Source organism: Peromyscus maniculatus, chromosome 7 (assembly GCF_049852395.1).
Source record: "Peromyscus maniculatus bairdii isolate BWxNUB_F1_BW_parent chromosome 7, HU_Pman_BW_mat_3.1, whole genome shotgun sequence".
NCBI classification, from domain to species: domain Eukaryota; kingdom Metazoa; phylum Chordata; class Mammalia; order Rodentia; family Cricetidae; genus Peromyscus; species Peromyscus maniculatus.
In genome coordinates this window covers 39,447,402-39,462,772 of record NC_134858.1, presented here as the reverse complement: position 1 = coordinate 39,462,772, position 15,371 = coordinate 39,447,402, and the positions used below count along the sequence as shown (strand labels likewise).

The following is a 15,371-nucleotide window of genomic DNA, read 5'->3' as shown; positions in this document are numbered from 1 at the left end:
TTTGAGTGACACTAGTTTTATAGCATGGATTCCTTGGGGGCAGCTGTGTGATGGATAAACCTCCTCAGTGGGTAAAGTTTCTGGCCTGTAGTAAAGTTCCCCTGAACCACCATACTGACTCAGAAAGAGGAAAGCTAGGGTACAAGATGTATACATGTCTGATGGTATAACTGCATGTATCACCCCAGGTCATCTTAGCTAAAGTCCTTATTTTACAGGTGAGAAAACTGGAATTTTATTGAATTTATTGATTTAAGTACTAGCTTTGCTAAAATACTAGTCATGCACCCTTCAACAAAGCACTGATCAGTCGAATAGGGATGTGAACAGCTGCATCACTGGGTCGTTGTCAAGGTGTATGACAATGTATGTGGAAGCATTTTGAAATTGTAAAGCATTAAGCAATGTGAAAATTCCAAGAAAGCGTCATATTGATTTCCAAAGTGGTTGCACAAGTTTGCATTCCCACCAACAGTGTAGGAGTGTTCCCCTTGCTCTACATCCTCTCCAGCATAAGTTGTCTTCAGTGTTTTTGATCTTAGCCGTTCTGACAAGTGTAAGATGGTATCTCAGAGTTGTTTTGATTTGCATTTCCCTGATGATTAAGGATGTTAAGCAATTCCTTTATATATTCTGATATTCTGGATATCAGCCCTCTGTCAGATGTGTTAGGAGGCCCCTAGGCAGTGGGACTGGGACCTATCCTTAGTGCATGAGCTGGCTTTTTGGAACCTAGGGCCTATGCTGAGACATTTTGTTCAGCGTTGGTGTAGAGAGGAGGGGACTGGACCTGCCTCATCCTCATCTGAATCTACCAGTCAGAGCTGAATCCCCTTGAGGAGGTGGGAATGGGAGGTGGATTAGGGGGAAACCTGGGGGTGGGAGGAGGGAGGAGGGAGGACAGGGGGATCCGTGGCTGATATGTAAAATTAAATTAATTATAAAATAAAATAAATTGTAAAAAAAGAGAAAAAAATTTTAAAAATGTGAAAATTATTGTGGTATATAGACATACCCCAAGTTTGGTTCCTAGCACCTACATGGGTCACATGGGTGGCTCATAACCACCTGTAACTCCAGCTCCAGGAGCTCTAATGCTCTTCTGGTCTCTGCAGGCACCTGTATTCACATGCCCACACTAACATACAAATAGATATAATTAAAAATAAGATCTTTAAACATGTATAGTTTTTAATTTAGGGATAATTATACAATTTCTAGGAAGTTGTAAAGATAGCTACATATATTTGTTGGCTGAACCTGAAGCCCTCAAGGCTTTCCTTATGCCACCCTCCTCTGTAGTCACACCTGCCACCCTCCTCTGTAGTCACACCCCTCTGTAGTCATACCTGCCACCCTCCTCTGTAGTCACACCTGCCACACCCCTCTGTAGTCACACCTGCCACACCCCTCTGTAGTCACACCTGCCACACCCCTCTGTAGTCACACCTGCCACACCCCTCTGTAGTCACACCTGCCACCCTCCTCTGTAGTCACACTTGCCACCCTCCTCTGTGGTCACACCTGCCACATCCTCTGTAGTCACAAGTGCCACACCCCTCTGTAGTCATACCTGCCACACCTCTCTGTAGTCACACCTACCACACTCCTCTGTGGTCACACCTGCCACCCTCCTCTGTAGTCACACCTGCCACCCTCCTCTGTAGTCATACCTGCCACATCCTCTGTAGTCACAAGTGCCACACCCCTCTGTAGTCACACCTGCCACACTCCTCTGTGGTCACACCTGCCACACCCCTCTGTAGTCACACCTGCCACACCTCTCTGTAGTCACACCTGCCACACTCCTCTGTAGTCACACCTGCCACACTCCTCCCTGCTATCTCCAAACCTCAGCAACCACTGCCCTGTGCCCCATTTATCTAACTTTATAGTTTAAGGAAAGTGATGTAGTGTGTGACCTTCTGCGGCTGACATGTTCATGTGGTGGGGAGCCCTGGGGACCCACCTGGCTTGTTGCATCCTTACTGCTGTGTAGGCCTCAGGGTTTAGTTGTGCCCCAGCTTGCTCAGTTAACTCTTCACAGGCCGGGAGATGCTCTGGTTATCTTCAATATGCTACTATGTATAGATCATTATTCAGAGATGTTTGTTTTATTTTATAAATCGATTGACTGGGGGTAGTCATTACTTTTCTCACTGTGACCAAATATCTGATAAGCAGCAGCTTAACAAAGGAAGGGGTTGTCATGGCTCACTGTTGGAGGGAACAGTCCACCATGGTGGGGAGGCATGGTGTCTGAGACTCATGCCGGAGGGGTGGAGCTTGCAACAGAGCCTGTTTTTCCAAAGATCAATAAGCAGAGTGGGATGGAAAAGGAAAGGATGAGTGCTCCAGGATAAGGAATGAAGCCCTCAGTTACTTGGACATGAGATGGTTCATGGCATGTTCAGGAAACAACAGGGACCTTTAAACTTACACACTCCCAGGGATATGAACTTACTTGTTTCCTAGTCACTATCTGTTGACACTCTTCTTTGAAAATATCCATTGAGTTCAAATAGTCTTGCTAAGTTAAGGAACAGAATTCAGCCTCACAGCTTGGACTCTTCAGCCTCACAAAGAGAAAGGTTGCTTGTTAGCAGGACCTTCTTGCTGACGGTGAGCATAGGATGGTTTAGAAGGCCATGCAGTCTTCCTCCTGGGACCCAGGGGCCAGGTCTCCTCAGTGGTCCTGTAGTGTTTAAGAGATGCTTGCCTGCAGATACAGGCCTGGATTCACTGTAGGACATGTGACATTCACTATAGGATTCATCCGTCTCTTGGGGCTGCTGTGGAGTTGTTAACCCCGATACACTGGTGACCCAAGTTCCCAGAATTGAAAGCCTGCAAAAGACCAAAACAATTCCTTCCTTCTGGTATAGGGTTTCCCTCCACAAGGCCTTGGCAGAAAGTCATTCCCCATGGCTTGAACTTGAGAGTACATGGTTGGCTCATCAAACCATCTGGCTTACAGTTAACATTGGGGCTTGCTCTATCAGTTTTTACTTTCTTCGCACAGGCTGGCCTCAGAACTCATGATAATAATCCTCCTGTCTCAGCCTCCTGAGTGCTGGGATTACAGGTGTGTGCTACCACATCTAGCCCGTGGGATTGTTTATTGAAGTCTGGTGTGCTTACAGAACGCCATGCATGTTATATGTGCATAGAACAAAGAGCTGTCTCCAAGTGAGCACACCTGTGTAAGCAGCCTCTACATCCAGAAATAGAATATCACCAGCACCCCAGAATTACCCCCCTCACAACCTCCTCAAAATGTAAAATAGAACGAACTGAATTCCTTTGTTTGCCGTGTTTGGGTTTTTTTTTTTCTTTTTTCTTTCATTCTATCTAACGCTGCAGCTGTAAATCAGAGAATTAACATGTAAAAGGGGAGAGGAGGATTAGGTTATTCCCATCGCAATGCAAATGGGTTTGCTTAAGGTGAGGAGGCATCTGGGGCAGCCTGGGCAGGTTGGCAGGAGAGGGAAGAGATTCAAGTACAGCCATGGGGGTAGGAACAGAGTGGGGAGGGAAGCAAGGCAGGTGGATGGAGGTGAGGTTGCCTACACTGTGCCAGCCTGCCAGGGAGGCACCTTGCACCAGGCAGCGACAGCAGCTAAGGATGGAGCTGGGCATCTCCATGTCTGGAGCCACTCAGCAGATGGAAGGAAGGAGTTCCCCCCAGCAGTAGTCTGAAATAGATGGAGTTACTGGCTTGGGAGTTTAGGAAGACAGCATCCACCATACTGTGTATCATCCTTCTCTTTTCTTGGAGGGTGACAATGTACTCTAGTGGGGAAAAAATGCACTGTCAAGTCAGGAGCTACAGGTACCAAGTCCTCATTCTTCCTTGTCTTCTTGGGATGACTTTAGGTGAGCCACACAGACTCTCAGGGCCCCTGTTTTCTCATTTTGGAGATAACAAAACCTTATGACGCTGCTGTGAAGATGCAGTGAACTGTATGTGCAAAGCCTTCTGTGTCCCTAAGGAGCTGCATTGTTTTATGTAGCAGGCAGATGACTTGGCTCTTCAGAGCTTCCATTCTTGTTGGTGGGCAGGGGCAAGAGCAGCTCTGCGCTGGCCTCAGCCAGAGTCCTTTGCACCTGGAATTAACAGGACTCCCTGAAAGCTCACAGGCAGAGAGCTCACCACGAGAGGGATGCTACCTGGGAAACGGTCAAGAAGGCAGAAGCAGGAACGCTGCAGAAATCAGTCAGTGAGAGGATGTTCTGGAAGCTTCTCATTAGTGCGTTGGCTCTCCAGCAGCAGCAAAATCCAGCAGGAGCAAAACGCTGTTTGAGGGCCAGCCATGGTGCCTGGAGTTTTCGGAGTTGGGAAGCAGAGCAGAAGGGCTTCGCAGCAGAGAAGCTATCTTCTGCATTCTCCAGCTCCATCCTCCACCCGGATGCACCTGGCTTGCCTTCCTCCCCAGTCCCTCTCTCAGGCCCCCAGAAACCCCATCTTGTCTCCACTCTCTGGCTTCTGCTGCAGCGATGTGAGTTCTCAGATCTGTCTCTTGAAACCAGCACAGAGAGAGCTGGAAAAGACCCAGACCTGGGCATTTGATAGACAGGCCTTTAACCTTCTAGTTGGAGTAGCTACCAGCTGTGCAGATTACTTAACCTCCGAGCTCTGGTGACCTCTTCTGTCACTGGGCCCTGTACCTAGCTCAAGAGAGCAACTGGCTCACAATATGAGTTTAATAAAGGGGAGTTATTATGGTAGAGAGTCTTGGCTTTGCTTCTGGTAGATTAGAAGGAACAGGAAGCACATATTTTGCTCCCCAAAGAATGATTCCTAAAATACCATTTTATTTATTTCCAGAGAATGAACACAACCTAGTAGTTCAGTTATTTTGCTTGAGCAAACTTGTCATTGCAGGATGTTCGTGTGTGTGTGTGTGTGTGTGTGTGTGTGTGTGTGTGTGTGTGTGTGTGTGTAATTACAGAGTATTGACCAGGGCCCTGCACCTCAGTCCCATCCAGGTGTTAAGAACACTGATTGACATGGGGCATCTGTAATAAATGAATTAAACTGACAGTTCTGGGTTCGATCTGTTGATTACCTATAGCAGGAGTTGGGACGAGATGACCAATCATAAATTAAACATTCAGCCATCAATTCATTGAACTCTGTTCATGCTACACAAAGCACAGTTTCTTTCTCAGTCAGGGCCTGGGCACTGGGGAGAGCATGCCTGTCAACCTTAAAATTTGAGTGAGATGGGGAATTGATGTAAGAAGTGTTGCTGAGCCAAGGGGAAAAAATGAGGCTGCTCCTGGGTCCATCAGAGAGAGTCTATGGTTTAGAAACTGGGCTGGTGAGCCCAGGGGAAGCCTAGGTCAGTGACAGAGGGACAGGAAGGTGAAAAAGGTCATGGGACAGACACTTCAGCAGGAGGAGATAGACCTGTGTTTAGGACAGTGCCCCTGTTCTGGCCAGAATAACAGCTTAGTGACTGGAAGTATTTGGATGCTACAATGCTCATTCACAGCCCACAGCAAGGGGACTTTCATTCTACCATCTATTTCAAGATGGATTTGGGGGTGCTCGTATTAGTGGTTTGATTAGTGAAGTGACTTCTTGTCCCCATTCATGGTTCTAATGAGTCAAGAGTCAGTTTCAGTGGAGTCTTTGATCAGTGGGTGGGACTGGTACTTGGATGATGTGGGAGCCCTGGGGCAGAGGCCTGGCCCACGGGGCTCAAATCACAAAATATGAGAAGTCATGGGACGCCAGGGATGCACATGGCCAGAGGTCAGGATCGTGGAGGGTGAAGTCACAGGAAGCCAGGGGTGCACGTGGCCAGAGTTCAGGATCGTGGAAGGTGACAGGAGGAAGCAAGGCCTGGCCAGCAGAACAGGTAAGGGTTGGTCTGAAGTGAGCAATCATGGGCCAAATAGGGACAAATCAGAGCAAATGAAATCACTGTGCCAAGTCATAAGGCCACACAGGTACAGCCCAGAGAACTGGTTCCTGCCCCGGTTCTGAAGTCACTCATCAACCTTCCTTCTCTTTCTTCTATGCTTCCTTCCTTCATACTTCCTGTTCTTGAATTTTTTTCCTTGTGGAAAAGTATATATAACATCAGATTTTGCATTTTAAACATTTTTAAGTTTACAGTTCAGCGATGTTGACATATTCCCACATATAAACCATCACCACCAATCCTAAAACTCAAGGAAATCCAAACGTAATAGCTCCTGTTCCTTGTCCGTCGGCCCCTGGCAACCTGTGCTCTTCTTTCCTCTGTGTGAATTCGCTTCTTGTATGGTGATTCACACCAGTGAGGTTGTACCATATTACTTAGCATCTGGCTTATTTCACCCAATGTAATATTTTCTAGGTGCATCCATATTATACCATGTATCAGAACTTCATTTCTTTTGTTTTAACAAAAGGTTCTTTCTATATGATAAAAAAAAATACCCATAATAAGATTGACTGTTATTTTCGCCACCTCCCATGTGTCTTTCAGTGGCATTTCTGCATTGTTGTGCCACCATTACTACCTTCCATTTCTACCATGCTTTCCGTCTTCCCAACCCAGAACGCTGTGCTTACTACACAGGGGCTCTGGTCTCCTCTTCCTCCCAGCCCTCCCCTGCCCCTGAACCACACGTCCACATTCTTTCTGTGAACATGACTGTGCTGATGAAGATGAAATCATACAATATTTATCCTTCTTTGCCTGGCTCATTTTGTGGAGATTAATGATTTAAGGTCTGTCTTTCTCCAAGCTGAATAATATACCATGGCATATGTATACCACATTTTACATATCCATTAACCCATCAGTGAGTATGAGCGTGGTTTGGTATGGTGGCTAATAGTCCCGTGAATGTGGGTGTGCAAATAGCTGTCCCAGTTTGGGCTCTTCCTCCTCCCGGGGATGTTCCTGAGGAGGGAACTCACTGAACTAGATGGTCATCACGTTTTCATGTCCTGGGAAATCACCAAACTGTTGTCTAGAATGACGGTAGCGTGTTTCATTCCCACCAGCAGCGTGCAAGGCTTTGACTTTCGCTACAACCTTGTCAAAGCGTCTCATTTTTCATTTTTTAATAAGAGCCATTCTGGTGGGTGGGAAGTGTTATATGCCTCTTCTGTCTCGTGACAGTTTGCAGACTGGAAGAGTCAAGACTTCACAGGTGTAGTCGAGGGCCCTTCTAATTAAGACGCTTAGTAATAAGAGAAAGTAGCTGGTATTTAAGAGCCCACTCCTGATGGACAGGTGAGAAGCCCTGCTTATGAAGCTTTCAGGGACTTGTGTGGCCCCGGAGGCTCTTGGGAGTTTGGTTTCTTCATCAGTTAAGATGTGAATAGGGGCAGTGCCTGTCTTTAAAGGCTCTTAGTAGGAATGTAAAAATAACCGGTAATGCCATTGTAGCCAGTAAGCAGTGCTAACTGCTACAGCCAATCAACCCCCAAGCCTCACAACCTCACACAGTGCCAAGCACAGTAGTCCCTTCCTATGGGGAGGGATGGGTTCTAGACCACTTGCGAATAAAAAACATTATGCAGATGTTCAAGTCTCTCCTTTAAATGGTGCGGCATTTTCTCTCATATACTTTAAACCATCTCTAGATGAATACTTACTGTAATGTAAATGCTGATAGTTATTCTATGGCATCATTTAGGGAACAGTGACAAGGAAAGTATCTGTACATGCTCAGCACAGACCTAATTGTCCCCTGACTATTGTCAGCCAGCTGTTGGGTGAATCCACAGTGTCAAACCCACAGATATAGAAGACAGACTGTACATTTCTTACTGGAAGTTCCACAAGGATACCCCTGATAGTAATGGCCTCAAGTAAGGGCATTTAGGGTCCCATTTAGGGTCCCAGGCATCTTCTGGTTTATAAATGTGCTTCAAAGAGGTCAGGGGTGGGAAAAACATGGAGGCTCACACACAGAGCAATGTATGGGTCAAGCCTTGAAGCAGTGCAGATCACTTCTTACAATTCTGTTGGCTATATCTCACCATGTGGCCACACATCCCTGCAAAGGTGTCTGGGAAATGTAGTTTAGCTGTGTGCCTAGGAAGAAGGGGAAATAGGTTTTGTCATTAGCCAGGAATCTCTGCCACATTACTGAATTACTAATCGCCACTGCGCATCTCTTTTGTGTATGCTGCAAGAGCAATTGGTGCCAGGACCCTGACGTGTCTGTTTAGAGGATAACTGATCCTAAGAGTGGACGTTAACACCTATTGGCTCCCTGGTAACCAAGGTTGCTGGGGGCTTAGAGTGTGCCTGCCTGGATGCGGTGCACACAGCCCAGATATGGATATAACTTCATTTGGCCGTTGAATGGAATGGAATGGAGTCTCTGTCCTCCAGCCTGCCTTTGGCTGTGGTTGGAGGAACCTTTGTCTCACAAGACACTTGCGAGTTAGATACATGACGTGAAGAATTAGGGCCCTGGGCAAAGCCCTGTCCGCTATTGTGGCGGATGTGCCTGAAAAGAAGAGGTGATGGAGGAAGCTAGATTTGAGCTAATAAATCTGGAGGGTTCTCTGGCTGCTAATGAACCCAGCAAGAGCTGCAATCACTCCCTAATAGGAAAGATAAGATCACCCTAATCTACTGTCAGAGAGCTCAGGCAGGCGAGGTGCCAGAGGAGAGAGCTGCTTCCTTGGTAGGGAGAAAATTTAGGAGTAAAGTCAAAAGTCTTGTAGGACGTCAATGAAAAGCAAGAAATCACAGGCACCAGGAGCCTGGGCTGCCTCCAGCCTCGCTAGCAGCCTAGATTTCCGTGTTGGTTTTGTTGCGGGGTGCATATATAGGCAGTAGTACCTCAGACTTATTTCCTGTGTGTGTGTGTGTGTGTGTGTGTGTGTGTGTAGGGGGGGATCTAGAGAGGAGCAGTTATGCCAGCAGGAGGCTCTGGGTTGGCAGTGAAGCCACTGGGACACCAAGGGCTAGTCCTGCCACTGATGCTGGGTAACAGTGACAGCTAGCTGTACTTGCTGTTTATTGAATGACTTCTCTGTGCGGGGCTCTGTAAACACTACGCCATGGTTATTTCCTCATGTAAGCCTCACATCAGCTCCGGCAGAAACAACTATTTTGTTCCCATTTACAAGAGCCGAGGCTGCTAATGCCTCGCTCTCTTGCTTGTAGAGGCGCCAGATCATAAAGCCAGACAGTTAGCGCTTAACCGCCTCGCTCAGTCATTCCTTTGTCTCCACCAAGCCATTCTCTCGTGCTGAGCTTCGGCTCTCCATCTGTACATTATGGGGTTGCATGGGGTGTGATCTCCAAGTGTCCTTCTAAGCTTTGGACCTGCTTCTCCGTACATTGTTGGGGAGCAATCCAATGCCCGACATCCTGGGGAGGGGACTGTTTTCCCGTAAAGAGGGGAGAACGACACATTGGACGGAAGCCCCGCGTGGCCTGCCGAAGCACCTTCTGTTGAGGGCTTTTCTGTCACAAACTGTAGCCAGGCCCCAGCAAGCCTTGCAGTGATCACCCTTCTACATCCCAGGCTCTACCTGTCTCTGCAGGGTAGGTAGGCACAGCTGGCCTTCCTCCTCTCAGTTCGTTTCACTGCCAAGCAGACCCAAGTTTGTATTTATTTTTCAAAGGTTTATCAGCGAGATTAGCCATAAGTAATTGAAATTGCTAAAATTATTGCGGGAAGGGGAGCCAGGGCAGACACACAGAGAGAAAAGGCAATTAATTTCAGGAGGAAGGGTGAATGCCATTATCCCAATCTTCTGCTCCTATCTTTGGCAAGCCAGCCCTGCCTTTCTTCCAGGTGTTATTTAAATGTCACTCTCCCACTGAAGTCATCCTGACAGATCACTAGGTTGAGTGTGTTGTCACTTTCACAGTTGTGTGTGCATGCACGTGGTATGCACATGCTCGCGCGCGCGCGCGCGCGCGCGCGCACACACACACACACACACACACACACACACACACACACATATACATGGATGCACTCATGTTCACATATGGAGGCCAGAGAAGGACATCAGATGTCTTGGTCTGTTGTTCTTCACCTATTCTTTCAAGGCAGGGTCTCCCTCACTGAACCTGGAGCTTGCCATTTTCAGCGAGGCTGGCTGGCCAGCCAGCTCCCAAGATCTGCCTAGCTGAACATCTGCACATGGAGGCTCAGGCATACGACAGCCACCTCACTAGCCCCACTCACAATTCTTTATCCTTCTCCAGGCTCTAAGCTTCATAAAGTCCAGACCTCGTCTGTCTTGTTCGTCTCTGCAACCCTAGTGGCTGACTGGAGCATAAGAGATGCTCAACCAATGTTTATTGGGTGGATGAATGGATTATTTCTTCACATTGTAGAGTTCTGGGCCTGGGAATACTGGCTAGAGGGGGATAGCTCATCTCCTTACACCCAAATGAATTCAGTTCATCCTCCAAAAGCTCCCCAGCTAAAAGGAGCATGGGGGTTGGCTGCAGTCTAGCCTGGGAGTGCTGGGCTCACCTCCCTATCCCACACAGTCACTGCTGAGTCTCACATGCCCCTCCCCTCATCCTAGCCTGGACAGATTTGGATGTGAGGGTATGAGGACCTGGCAGGGTGGTTTATTTAGGACCCAAGAGGCTGGGGTTGGAACTCTGTTGAGGGTGGGAGATGTCAAAACCTGAGGCCTAGGTTGGCATTGAGAATGACCAAGGCAGAAGGAAAATGGAATTAAAGGCTAGCCACGATTGATTGTGCTGAGTGGCTTTCCTGTCTTCAGGAGGTTCTGATGGCCACACTGTGTCCTGGTGATTTGGGGTCCTGTGATTTCTCGAGGCCTGAATCTAGCACCTGACTCATGGAGTCAGAACCCAAGGGTCTTCAGAAGAAATCCTGTCCTTCAGAGCTGAAAGGTCATTTTTAGACAACTCATTTTCCCTTCCCCCATGCTGGGCACAAGAGGTTGGGGAGCCTGCTCTCTGTGCTGTGTGACAGCAAGGATGGAAGAACTGTTTCCTAGAAGCAGGCAGGGCCTCAGATCAGAGGGGACGTAAATGTGATCTATGTTCTGCTTTATGTGAGATGCTCATTTGGCAGCTACTTTACCTATCAGACTCTGTGTTAGTTACTTTTCTCATTGCTGTGACAAAATGTCCAAGGAAAGTAACTCAGGAATCACGGGTTTATTGTGGTGAAGTGTGACAAGATAGACTGTCATGACGGGAAGTCATGGGGGCAGGAGCACAAAGGGCGGGGTACATTGTATTTATAACCAGGAAGCAGAGAGAGATGAACACTTGAACATCCATGCTCTGCTCCCCTTCTCCTTTCCACACAGCCCAGGACTTGGTACTGGGGATGCTACTGTCCCCATCCCGAGTGGATTGTCTCACCTCTCACCTCAGTTCAAGTTTCCCCAAAGCGCCCTCCCAGGCACACCCCAGGGCTTGTCTCCTACACAGTTCTCATCCCATCAAACTGACAATCAAGATTAATCATCACAGACCCTTTGGCAAAGTGGGATAATAATGCTTTGTGAGGAGCGGTGAAGGTTTCTAATCCTCAGTTGATGCCTGGTTAATTGTTCCTTCTCCCTGTCCCCAAGCCCTTCTTCCCAGTCAAATATTTCCATCCTGAGACCTCATTTTCCTGATTACTGCCTCTGGGTTACCTCAACTCTGGAGCCCTCATCAGAAAAAAAAAAATGTCAAAACTGGCCTTGCCTAGTTAGAACTATAGTTTCTGAGATGTCTGAATGTTTTCCAGATTGTTTGCACTTTCACTGAAAGAGTACAACACACACACACACACACACACACACACACACACACACCAGCCAGCCAGCCAGAACTATAATCTATCAGTCGGGCAACTTTCTTGGTGCCAGAGCAATTGATTCTAAAGTGTGGTTTATTGTAAAATTATTAAGAGTCCCCACATATTTCAGCTTTATTGAGCCCTTTAGGAGAGCCATTCTGCATATTCCAGTATGCTTTGGTGAATAAATAAGTATTTATTTCAACTCAGGGTAGAAGAATGAAGTGAAAGCTCCCTGTGAGTCTGTCTGAGCTGGGAATGTCTCACCCCGCCCCACACCCACCCACCCTGCCAAATGCAAGCCTGAGAGGTGGCAGGTGCCGCAGTGACAGATGTCTGCTGGGCCCACACAGCCCCTGAAGGAGGAGCGGTGACTCCGGCATGGTGTTCTGCAAAGAACCTACTCTCCTGCATGTGTGTTCTGAATCACTGCTTGGGAAAAGTGGGTGCATTTGTAAAGAGCACTGGCGGGGAGAACCAGAAGGGGGTTCCAGAGGCATTAGCTAAGGTTTTGTGTTTTGGTTTATTTTTGTCCTTTAATTTTTTTTTTTTTTTTTTTTTTTTTTTTTTTTTTTTTTTTTTTTTGAGTATTGGAGTTGGGGATTTAGCTCAGTGGTAGAGTACGGGCCTAGCAAGTGTAAGGCCCTGGGTTCAGTCCTCAGCTCCAGGAAAAACAAAAAAACAAAACAAAACAAAACAAAAACCAGACAAAATTATAAAAAAAAATCCCCCCTCCCCAAGGTAACTGGCACACACAGTCTTTGCTGGGCCTTGTGGTGCATGCCTTTAATCCCAGTGCTTAGTAGGCAGAGGCAGGCAGATCTCTGTGAGTTCAAGGACAGCCTAGTTTACATAGTGAGTTCCAGGATAGTCAGAACTAGGTAAAGAGACCCTATCTCATGATGATTAACAGAACCTGTATAGCTCTTGGTCTATGTTACAGGGTTATAAAATGATTAGCTAGCCATGATTAAGCAATTTCCCCGTGGAAAACAGGAAATCAACTTGTGCTTGCTAGTTTTAACTGACACCTTGATACACCCTAGAATCACCTGGGAAGAGAGTCTTAATGAGGAATTATTTAGATCACATTGGCCTATGGGGGATTGTCTTGATTATTCATTGGTATAGGATGACCCAGCCCATTGTGGGTGGCACCATTCCCTAGGCAGGGGTTCCCAAAAGAAAGGAGAAACTTAACTGAGAGCAAGCAAACAAGCAAGGACATGTGCATTCATTTATTTCTACTTTTGACTATGGGCCTGCTTCTTCTTCCTTCCTTGATTTCCCCTCAATGATAGACTGCAACCTGGAATTGTAAGTCAAAAAACCCCCTTCCTTCTCAAAGTTGCTCATTGTCAGGGTATTTATCACAGCAACAGAAATGAAACTAGAACACAACTATGTTCATTGGGCTGAAGTCTACCATGTGCCTGGTGTCTGGTTGGAAAAACAAGGGCCAGTTTGATGTGGCCCAGTGGGATGAGTCCCACTAAGATGTTAGTTTAGTAATGTAAGGTGTGGGCATCTAGAAGTCTAGAGTAGGAAACACTGTGTGCTTCTTGGGGAGCTTGGAGAAAGACTTCCAGACATGACTTCTTTATAGGATGGGCTGGAGATGAGAACCAGAGAGTGACTGGGCAGAGTGAGCTACAATACGGGTGGCAGCCAGAGCAAAGAGTGTGATGGAAAGAGGCAGAGGCAGAGGCAACATGGAAGGTTCTGTTGTTTGGTAGCCCCTCTGCATTGCATATGGCTTTTCTAGCACTCAGTTGGCATTGGCAGCCAGAAGTCGCGTCTTGGTTGTGCCTGATAGTGAATTACGTATGATCCTAGACAAGTCCTGCTGCCTCCAGAGAGAGGCTAGATCACCAAAAACCTCTCAGTTACTTTTGTTTTTGTTTTTCAAGACAGGGTTTTGTCGTGCAGCCCTGGCTGTCCTGGAACTCGCTGTGTAGACCAGGCTGGCCTTGAAATTAGAGATCTGCCTGCTTCTGCCTCCTGAGTTCTGGGATTAAAGGCATGCACCACCACAGCCCGGCCAACCTCTCACTTCAGAAATGCGGTTGACTTTATGAATTTGGACGTGTGTCTGGATGGGTTTTCCGGGCCAGTCCATTTTGCATCAAAGCAAGTGACTTTCAAGACCAGGGTCTTCCAGTGTCCTCATCTGGCTTGCTTGTCCCTCCTGTTCCTTCAGGGGACCAGAGCCCTCCGGGGCTGGGAAACCCTGTCTCGATCTCTCACACTCTGTTGCCCAGAAATTCCTGTCCTGTGTTTCTCAGAGCCCTTCAAACCCACCTCAAGCAGAGGTGACGGTGACTAGTGACGGCACCGAGTGTCTTTGGTCACCAAGAGCACCTGACTAAACCTGGTCACTGTGAAGTTAAATAAACAACTAGAGAGCACAAGTCATTTGCCGACATTCTTACAGAGAGCTAGAGTCTTGAGAGGAGGCTTTCTCACTGGTGCGCCCCTCTGTCAAGGTCAGCATTAGCAGAGCACTGACTGTGCCCTGTTGAGGTTTGACAAGCAGGGGGATAGCAAAGGGGGCATAACAATGGTATAGGCTTGATCTCTGAGGAGGCCACACTGGGGCGGGAGAGGAACCCAAGCAGACGATTGTAAATCAACGGGGCAGAGTCGAGGGCTGAACGCAGCACAGTGTGGTGGGGCTGTCGGAGAAGAGCCCCTCGGTTGTCTGGCGTGTTGACAGGATGCTTCTCTGTGGAGAGGGCACCCAGCGGGCCTTGAAAAATCAATAGGAGTGAGCCAGGTGGAAGGGCGGAACTGGAGGATGCCTGCAGTTAATGTCTCCCTTGTTCAGACAACTCTGCATTTGGAACAAAACCCCAAGAGCATAGGGAATTGTGCACTCACGAAGAAGGCATTTGGGAGTGGGAGGGACCTTCCCAAGCCTCTATACTCGTTCGCAAGGAGAGCCTGTCCTGTGTAAGGCAGGGAAGCTGGAAAAGCACGAGTCCCCAGTGGACCCAAGTCAGCACCCTTGTCACAAGTGTCTGTCCCAGGCCAATTGTCACAAACACAGGCCTGAAGATTATCAACTGGACAATGGCTAAACAATTTTCTTCATCCAAAAAAAGAGATGAGTACCACTGTCATAAAAAGAGACCAAAATCTTGAGCTGCCCCAGGGCACAAGCAGGGGGAATTTGACTGATCTCAAAGCTGGTGCGGTCTGCTCAGAATGCTGCTCAGAAATGTCTGAAAGGAGACCTCTGGCCCAGGGGTAGGCCCTCATTCCTGATCATGGGACTTCTAACCCTGAGACATGAAGAAGGAGGAACACCATGGCTAGGGAGCTGTGGCAGCCTTTGTGAGCAGAAGAGGCCAGTGGGCACATATACTGAGCTGTCTCTTTGATGCCACATGCCCTGGGCTTGCTTCAGCTGAAATCTTGTCTAGGGGATCCAGAGAACCTGCCCACTTTTCATACCCCTAGCTTTCTAGATGGGATATGAAACTTCCTCAGAACTTCTAGACTTTGCTGTGTAGAGCCTGGTGCATGCCCTGGATTGGGAGACATTGGAATACAGGAACTGCTTCACTTGACTGGCAGGAATGTGGTTGCTCACAGGTCTTTCTTGGGAGGAG

General features: G+C 47.7%; 1 protein-coding gene across 3 annotated transcripts in view; it reads left to right on the top strand.

Moving 5' to 3' along the window:
• Nucleotides 1–15,371, top strand: part of Grik4 (glutamate ionotropic receptor kainate type subunit 4) — a 433,513-nt gene that overhangs the window by 292,363 nt on the left and 125,779 nt on the right. The gene's annotated exons all lie outside the window — the stretch shown is intronic.